Genomic DNA, 9,875 nt, shown 5'->3' with positions numbered 1-9,875 from the left:
GCTTCAGCCTCTGACAACTTTGTCACCGCAGCGTCCCTCTGTTGAACCATCGCCTCCAACTCCTTGGCGTGCCTGGCCTCTGCAGCCGAAAGCTCCTCGGCTGCCTTCACTTGGTACCCTTCAATGGCCTTTGCCCTAGCCTGCTCGATGGTGGCTTGGGGACGGGTGCGAGCAGTGGTGGCAGACAACAAAGCCTGAAGACAAAGGATAAGAGTTAGAACCTCTGGCAAAGACTAAAAGACTAAGGCCAAAAGGATTACAGAAGTACTTACGCTGGCTATTTCGTTCAAAGTCCTGTTCAGGATCAGGTCGACCGTCATGTTTTCTGCCTCAACCATTGCATCCTTGACACGGTCATTTTTCCCGATGAACGCAATGCGGTCTTTTGCTACTCGTACGGCACGGCTCGAGAGTTTGGACCCAAGGGTCTCTTCCCGCCTATCTTGTTCCCTGCTGGGTGCAGCCGGAGGAGGGTTCTTTGGAGCTGGAGGAGGGATCTTTGGAGCGGGAGGAGTCTCTTTCTCGGCAGGGGCCGGAGGATGAATAGAAGTTTGCCCAGCTGGCACGTCCCTGGGAGGGTCCTCTGTTCGACCTTTCTTGGCCGGTCTCTAGCTTGTTTCGCCAGTTTGTCTCCGCGACGACTTCCTTCGGAGCTGAGGAACTTCTTCTTCCTCCTCAGCGTTGTATAGATCGAAGACGTTGGGAGTGGACATATCTGCACACAAGAAAAAACATGCAATGGGTAAAGATAAAAGCAGATGAAGACTATCGATCAAAACGAAAAAGAAGGTGACAAAGTTAGTACCCGAGCTACAACTACCAGTCGGTATACTATTGATTCTATTAGTCATACACTCATTATCTGGCATGAAGAACTCTGGCCCTTAATTTGGAGTATATGTAAAGTTGCCCTCCCCGTCAAACAAATGACAGGGAATTGGCAAGCTACTTAAAAGCAAAATAACTTTACCATTTTCATCAGAGGATTCCCCCAGGTCCACAATTGGCTCTTTGGCCTTTTGTTTCCCCTTTCCTTGGGGAGCAGAAGGCCTTTCTGTGGAAGGATTGTCCGTGGGCTCCCTGATTGTAACCCCCGTTGGCCTCCTTCGAGGAGGGGACGCGGGGGGTTGCTGCTCAGGAACCCCCTCGGCAGTGGTATCGTCTACCACGGACCCTCTTGTTTCATGGCGAGGAGCCAGGAGGCCAGACAGCCTCAAGTTTTCATCGGTGACCAGGGCCTTGACGCTTTTTTCTGCGTCTGTCATCCTGGCCAGTCTGTTGGACCTCAACACCATGCCTGGTGTTGGGGTCGGACGTAACCATGGGCCTGAAAGACAAAGTGAAATTTGAGAAAAATGAAAGGAAACTCTTTGATTAAAAGTATCGACCAGTCAAAGACAAGCAATTACCTCCTCGAGCGAAGGCCAGGTTGTTGCTGGTTATGTCCGGTGTAAGGAAGTACTACTTACTATACTGCCCCACATTCGATATATGCGTGGTGTCACTCAGGAACATCCGGTTGGTCTCCTGGTGACAGAAGTGGAAGAAACCCGTTCCATATTGTTGTGGGTTGGATTTAAGGTCAAAAAGATAGTTGACCTCGTGAGGGGTAGGTTCTGGCCATTTCTTGAGTTTGTACAGGATATAGAGTGCGGCCAGCATTCTATATCCGTTTGGAGTAATTTGGAAGGGGGCGACACCGAAATAATTGGCCACCCCCTCGTAAAAAGGATGTAGAGGGAGGTTAGCCCCCGCCTCTAAGTGATACCGAGACCAGGCACTATATACTCCCCCAGGGAGGTTAGCCCTTTGGTCTGCGGTAGGAATTGTAATGGAAACCCCTGTAAGAGGGTATTTCCTGAAGTAGTTAGCAACCATCTGCATGGTCACTGAGCTGGTCGGAGAAGTATACCACTCGACATCAGGCAAATTCTGATGGCAAGGGCGGGCCCTGGTTTGGATATTAGGGTCAGGAGTAGGATTTTCTCGACCACTGGTCGAGGGAGCCCTAGCCTGCGAGTCAGGCTGGGGAGGAAGGTTTGGACTGTTTTCAGACTCAGGTCTTTTCTTGCCTACGGATTTGGAACGGGCCATTTGAGGAGGAGAAGGACGAGGTCTAGTTGAGGATCGTGAGAAGGGAATCTCGTGAACTCGGTCGGCCAGTTGTTCTTCGCCCTCGAGCAGCTGGGCGAGAAGGTCGTCGTCAATGGGCCGTTCACCTCCCCACAAATCTGGCATCAATGTCTGCAAACAGAAGAGTGGGGAGGTGAGGATAAAGAATTTTTAAAAGCCTTTTAGAATAACGCTGGTCGAGTATGAAAGCCAAGCTTTTATACAATAGCATTCTAACAAAAAGCTAAGTGTTCCATACGAACAATTTGAAAGACGAATCAAAGGGTGAAAGAAAAAAAAAATTCAAAAAAGCTTTTTCAACTCCCTTTAGGGCGAGAAAAACCTATTTTCCAACTAGCCTAAAGATCGAATTTTTACTTCGATCTTACGTCCTAAAAGTATGATCCTGACTATAAAACTAACTCGTAACCCTTTTATTCCTACAAAACATTCTACTCATAAGCATCTCGAACCAGAAACAGATAAGCTTATACAGTCAACATACAGAAGCATGCACCACGAAACTTTGAAGCATAAGAATTCAAAAACTTACCAAGAAAATGATCGTGGAGATGGAAAAAGGGCCTTCGGAGATCAAGGAACTCTCGGTCTGAGCCTTGGAAGTACAGAAGAAACGGTTTCCGGGGACGATTAAAGCTCTGGCTTTTAGGGTTTCTTGTGAAGACAATGGCGTGTGTAAAAAGAAAAGGAAGATTTCGAAGGTGTTATATTAGTTTGTCTGTGGCATTAAAAAGGTGTAATCATCAGTTTCCCTTTTTCGAAGTATGGGGAAGCGGAATGGCCGTCGAATTAATTCTGGGGAACCGAAAAGACGTGATTAGACGGAAGTAGGTTACTTTTTCCAAGAACACATGAAGGGTTCTGACACGTAAGGCGGGGTTACTGAAGAGTCGTTCGTTCGAAAGTTTATTTATTGCTCGTGATAAATAAACTTGGGGGGCAAATGTTATCCAAAAAATTAGCATTGATGACATGGCAAGTGATCCCTGGACACGTGGCTGACACCTGGAAAAGTTCTGCTAGAGTATCGACCAGAAGACGCATTAGAAGCAGTAAGCAGCCTAGTCTTACCTACGACCAGTCTGGTCGATAGTTCCGCATACAAAGAAAAATTAATGAGAAGATCTTTGTAAATCCTGAATTTATCTCACACAATCTCCTGAGTATCCGATGATTCAGGAAAGAATATCTGTAACAATATTTTGTAATCCCCCTTGAGCCTATAAATAGCAAGATATAGCTCAAGGAAGGGACTTTTGGCTTTTGAATCATTTGAGACTATAATAATTCTTCTAGTGATATTGTATTGTTCTAGAGAGGTGAGTGAAACTCATTGAACCCTTGTTCTTTGATCACTCCTTTATTTCTCATATCAATAACAATCTAAGTGGACGTAGGTTATTACCAGATCCTGGGGCCGAACCACTATAAAAATATCGTGTTGTTATTACTTTTCGTCATTACGTTCTTCTCTACATAATCATTCATATCAAGCATATTCTGACTCCGTGTCAGTTGGCCAAATCTTGGGTCAACAAGATGTTTGACACACTCAGGAAGTATCAAATTCGTTGAATCCTGTCAAGTGCACCTTCGGTGTATCCTCAGGAAAATTCTTGGGTTTCATGGTCAACTACAGGAGCATCGAGGCCAATCCTGATAAGATAAAGGCCCTGATAGAAATGAGCACGCCAAAGAGCAAGAAGGAAGTGCAATGTCTAACGGGAAGGGTGGCTGCCCTTAATTGATTCATTTCGAGGTCAACTGATATGTGCCTCCCCTTCTTTGACGTCCTAAAAGGGAGAAAAAAGTTCGCTTGGGATGAGAAATGTGAAGAGGCATTTATTAAGCTGAAGGAGCACTTGGGGAAGCCACCCCTTTTGGAAAAACATGAAAAAAGGGAAAAGCTATACTTATACTTGGCAGTGTCTGAGCATGCCATAAGCGCGGCCTTGGTTAAAGGGGAGAAGAAGGACCAACGACCCGTTTATTATATCAGCAAACGGTTGGTAGATGCGGAGAACCGGTACCCAGAAATTGAAAAGTTGGCATATGCATTAGTTGTGGCTTCAAGTAAGCTGAGACCCTACTTCCATGCTCATGCAATAGAAGTTCTCACCGATAGCCCTTTGAGACAGGTCTTGCATAAGCCTGAGACCTCAGGAAGGCTGATGAAGTGGTCGATCGAGTTGAACCAATTTGATATTGTTTATACTCTGAGAGTTTCCATCAATGGGAAAGTGCTTGCAGACTTCATAGTGGAGTTCACCAATCAGCCAAGTGAAGGAAGAAGTGAAGAAGGGGGGCGGAAAGTCATGGAAAAGGAGCAAGGAGGTCTAGAGGAATGAAGTCTGCATGTGGACGGGGCGTCCAATGAAGGAGGATCTGGAGCTGGTATCATGATGACGGGGCCCAAAGGACACAAGATGTATTGTGCGATCCGGTTTGGGTTTGAGGCTTCCAACAACGAGGCGGAGTACGAAGCACTCTTGGCAGGCTTGCGGTTAGCCCTGGAGTTGAAGGTGACACGCCTACGTATTTTTAGTGACTCACAGCTGGTGGTGTACCAGGTGAAAGGTGAGTATCAGGCAAGAGGACCAAAAATGGCCGCATACCTGGAGAGGGTGAAGGGATATCTGGGACGATTGGCGGAATACATCATAGAGCAAATACCAAGAGAGAGGAACACCCATGCTGATGCCCTCGCAAAGCTGGCTTCCACCAAAGATGGGGATATTATGGAGTTGATACCTATGGAATACTTACCTAGGGCCAGCATCATCAGCACGGACGTGCTCATGATCAGCGCCCCAAAGCAGTCATGGACTGAATCGATTAAGAGATACCTGGAGGAAGGAACCTTGCCCGCAAACAAAAAAGAGTCCCGGAGGTTGGTGTACAAGGCCACTAGGTACACCTTGGTAGAAGGGGTTCTATACAAGAGAGGGTTCTCGATGCCACTTCTGCGATGTTTGGAAGGGGAGGAGGCGTTGAAAGTATTGCATGAGATACATGAGGGTGAGTATGGCAACCATGAGACTGGACCCTCCACAGCTAGGAAGGCCATGAGACAAGGGTACTACTGGCCCTCCATGGAGAGAGACGCGCATGACTTTCCCAAGAAATGCGACAAATGCCAGAGGCACGCCAACTACCCTTGGAAGCCCCCAAATGAGCTAACTAGCATGACCAGCCCCTGTCCCTTCGCTATCTGGGGGATAGACTTGATCGGCGCTCTTCCTGCAGGCAGGGGTGGGGCGAAGTATGCGGTGGTAGCAGTGGACTACTTCACTAAGTGGGTTGAAGCAGAACCTCTCGTGAAGATAACGGCCAAGCATATCACCTCTTTCGTCAACAAATTCATTGTCTGTAGATATGGAGTACCCTACAAAATTGTTTCTGACAACGGTACCCAGTTTGTAGGGGAAGAGGGATAAGGAGAAGCTTCTTTGCAGTTGTACACCCACAGGCCAATGGACAGGTGGAGGCCATTAACAGGGTTCTTAAAAATAACTTGAAGGCAAAGTTAGAAAAGATGAAGGGAGCCTGGGTAGAGGAGCTACCAAATGTGCTATGGGCCTACAGAACCACCCCGCGCACGATCACTGGGGAGTCCCCATTCTCCTTGGCATATGGATGCGAGGCCGTACTCCCGGTTGAGATGCAGGTTAAGTCCCTTAGGATACAGACATATGGGGACGAGGCCAATCGTGTAGCTCTAGCGGAGAGCTTGGACCTGCTAGAAGAAAAAAGGGAGAAGGCACAAATGACAATAGCAGTATACCAGCAGCGTGCAGCAAGGTACTACAACTTGAGGGTGCGAGAGAGGGCTTTCAGAGTTGGTGACCTGGTGCTGAGGAAGGTCCTCCCCAACACGCGAGACCCAGGGGCGGGGGTGCTGGGGGCGAACTGGGAAGGGCCCTACCAAGTCGCTCAGTGCATACCCCCAAACACTTATAAGCTGGCGCGCATGGACGACATTGTCATACCTCTAGCATGGAATGCAGAGCACCTTAGGAAATACTACCAGTGAGGCGCCCACACCCAGTGCTAGAAGGATAGGCTTTCAAATCGTTGCATGTTATCTTAGTTCGGTAGGAAAAAATCAAAGAGGTAACTTAGATAACCTCCCAAGTAGGTGTAAGTTCTTATATGTATCGTTGTTACTTGAATTCTATGAATGAAACTGGTCACCTTTTCGCACGATATTTTTTCTACTTTATGTGGGCATCAATCAAAGTGCCTACCGAAGTAAACTTCACCAGACACTTGGGGGGCAGTAGTGGCCCGTGAAGATAAAACATGCAACAAACAGGAGAATCCAAAGAAGGACCCCTTGCACCAGGATCCTAAAAAGGACCCTATGCACCAAGAGGATCCTAAAAAGGGCCTTCCATCAGGAGGACCCAAAAGGAACCATGACCCTAAAAAAGACCCTTTAACGGGAGGTCCCAGAAGGACCCCTGATATCGGGGCCTTAGGCGAAGTCCTTATATATAGAAAACAGGGAGACGACCTTGCAAGGTGTTGACGCGGTTCTTCGCTAACAGGTAATTAAGAAGATAAGAGAAGGGGATTAGTCCTTATGTTGAACCGAAATAGATGAATGATCTTTTTAGAAATGGGCTGGTGACACAACTACGTTTTTAGGTGGTTCAAAGGTTAAAATCCTTCTACTCCACCAGTCAATATTATTGCTATATGCTTGGCATTCTTTTACAGGGTATTTTTTACATAATAGAATCCAACCCTTTGTAACTCCCAGGGTCTCCATATTTATAGGAGAAGGCACCTGGGAGTTGGTAAGAAGGTCATCCCGTGACCTTCTTACCTATCATGTCAACTCTGTGACATTCATGATTAATTCCTAAAACTTGACACATAAGTATGGTCTAATCAATAGGTATGGGGATAATGGGCCGCACGGCCCAACCAATCGTGGGTGTCTGAATACGCACGTTCATGCTGCGTGTCCGAGAAGTAAGGGATATAACAGACACGTGATGTCTGATATATGCACATTTACTTTGCCTGGTTGACTTTATAAAGGGTCACAGCCTCCAACTCTAGCTCGTACCACGAGCTGGATGCTTCCCTCGTCCTGTGGCCTTCAAAGTCCAAACTCAGTCTATTCTTAGCGAACCCTTAGGTTACCTCGAGCTAAGGAGGTAGGATCTTTCTATGGAAGCTCTGGTCTTGGGGATGTCCACGTGGTTGACATGATTAGGCCGAATCTCATGATTAGGCCGTATCTCAGCTTGCTAACAGCCCGTGGGAAAACCAGGGCATACACTTGCCCCCCAAGCCCCTGCTCGTGGTACACAAAGTCGCATAGGGCCACAGTAGGGGCTTTTAGGCTTCCCCATGAACTCTTCATATTCCACATTCTACACAGGTGCCGAATACGTGGAACATCGTGGTTGGTGACGGTACATCTTCCGAGAACCGCATTTAATGGCCTTGCCTATACCCAGCCGTCGTTTCTTCTTTCGAGTGGAGGGCCTTGGATCCCACATCAGGGCAATCCAACAGTCCTCCTCACGTGGCCCTTCACGTATAAAAAAAGGATGGCCACCCGTTTATTTGAAATTTTTCAGAAATTTTCTTCTTCTTCTCTCTTCATTTTCAAAAGAAAAAACCCTCTTCTTTCCGACTGTCATTCCTAGCACTCAAGAAGTTCTGGTGTAAGGGCCCCTTCGAAGCCTTGGAATCAACTACTCCGACGAAGCCCCAACCCAGGCGATCCCTTCATCCTCTTCTCAACGAGAACATTCAGTAAGTCTCCTGACCGTGCATGTTCTGAAATTATTTTTCACTGTAGCTTAGGTAAATATTTACTGTAGCCACATGCAGGGTTTTGTTGGTTTTTTGTGGGCATGAAGGGTAAAAGCCTTTTAGTTTAGGGTATCGTTTGTGGTAGGAAACCTTGTAGGAACACAGTTTATAGGGTGCCTTTTCTAGGGAGATCTCTGGGTAGGATTTTTGGTGTGCTTGTTCAAAATATCCAGTATTTTGGGTGCAAAAAATGCTTCACAGGCGGTTTTGCCTCTCTTGCCTACTGGAACTTTCCCTCCAAGGAAAAATTCTATCCTCACCCTCCTGAGACACGAATTCCGAGTAATCGGGGATTTTTTGGGAGCATAGGCGCGTGTTCATAGAACCGCGTGGTCTCTCTCCACGGGCTGGGCTTACCTCAGCTCGTGTCAAGGAAACACACTCAGATTTTTCTCCATTTTTAGTTCGCCTTCTTCTAAAATTTCTTCTTTTTGTTCACTAGGCGACCAGATGGGACCCAAGAAGAATGCTCCCAAGAATCTTGTAGGTAGCTCGTCCTCCCGAAAAGACAAAGGAAAGGAGGCGATGGCTTAATCCCCGATTCCCAACTTCGGGCCAGCAGTGGAACGGGAGCTCGAGGTGGCCCCCGACGCATTCTTTGAGGTAGAGAGGATCGTCTCAAAGATCACTGACCAGGCGAGGGTAAACAAAATATTCCTCTCCCACAACATCGAGCTGGGGAGGGGAACCGTGGTTGCCCGACCTCCCTTAGAAGGCGAGCGGAGCTGTGCGCCGCTTGATGAGGTGTTCTCAGCCTGGAGCGACGAACATTTCAAGGCGGGGGCCTTCCTCCCGTTGGATCAGTACTTCGCCGATTTCCTCAACTACGTGAGGTTGGCCCCATTCTAGCTCCCCCCAACTCTTATCGTTTGTTGGCGGGGTTAAGATACTTTTTCTTGAAACAGGAGTGGGAGGTCCCCACTCCTGCGGACATTCTGTATTTCTTTTGCCTCAAAGCCAGCCTGAAGCAGCGCGGGCGAGGTGACGGGTTTTATTACTTAACCTGGTTCCCCAACACGGCTGCGATCATCGAGCTGCCCAGCCACCCCAATGACTTCAAAGATTAATTCTTTATGTCGATGAGATTTCGAAATTGCGAGCTGCACTACTTCAACCGTCCTCGTAAGTGCCTTTCAACCTTAGCTCGTAACTTAAGCATTGGTTAGCTCCTCCTGTATCCATTTCTGACTTAGATTAATTCTGCAGCTATCTTCGGGAGGATAGAGAAGTCTGTGATCCTCGGGAGCCAGTACGAGACACTGGCGGGCTTGCCCCCCAATGAAAAGGACTATCGCCAGCTCGTGACAGATGAGACGATGCTGGCCTGTAAGTTGATCTCCCCAGGCCAGTCTCTGAACCTAAGGAGGCCTCGGGTGCCTCCCCCAGCTCGCGATATGAGGCCTATCATCGTGGAGGAGGTCGCGGGGGATGAAGATGAGGAGGACGAGGAGGACGAGGTGCCTCTCGTGAGGACGAAGAAGTGGGCGTTGGAGGTCACCCAAAGAACGGACGAGGAGAGGATCCGGTCTGGAGCAGCTGCAGGTCCCTCCGGCCAAGGTAACCCTTATACGTTTAGGAACTTAGATAGGGCCACTTCAGACCCCTGGCTATCTAGCTTCAACCCCAGACAGATCGTCCAATGCCATCGAAGTGACCCAGACTTAGATGAAACCCTGCTTCACTGCGTCGACCAGCTCGTGCTGGACTACGAAAGTAACCGCCCTAGGGGGACCATAGTTGTAGACAACACCCTAGCTTTTAGGTCGGTCCTATTAAAGGAGTGTGGGACTAACCTTCGGTCATGGCCATCACTTCGGGAGGGTACCGTAGCTCCAGGACTTAGGCAATACGTAGAAGAGTCTAGTCCTGAGCAGCCTCGGATCCAGAACCCGCACTAGCTCGAGAAG

The sequence above is a fragment of the Humulus lupulus genome, chromosome X, assembly GCF_963169125.1.
Source record: "Humulus lupulus chromosome X, drHumLupu1.1, whole genome shotgun sequence".
Classification (NCBI taxonomy): Eukaryota; Viridiplantae; Streptophyta; class Magnoliopsida; order Rosales; family Cannabaceae; genus Humulus; species Humulus lupulus.
This window is presented reverse-complemented; position numbering follows the sequence as displayed.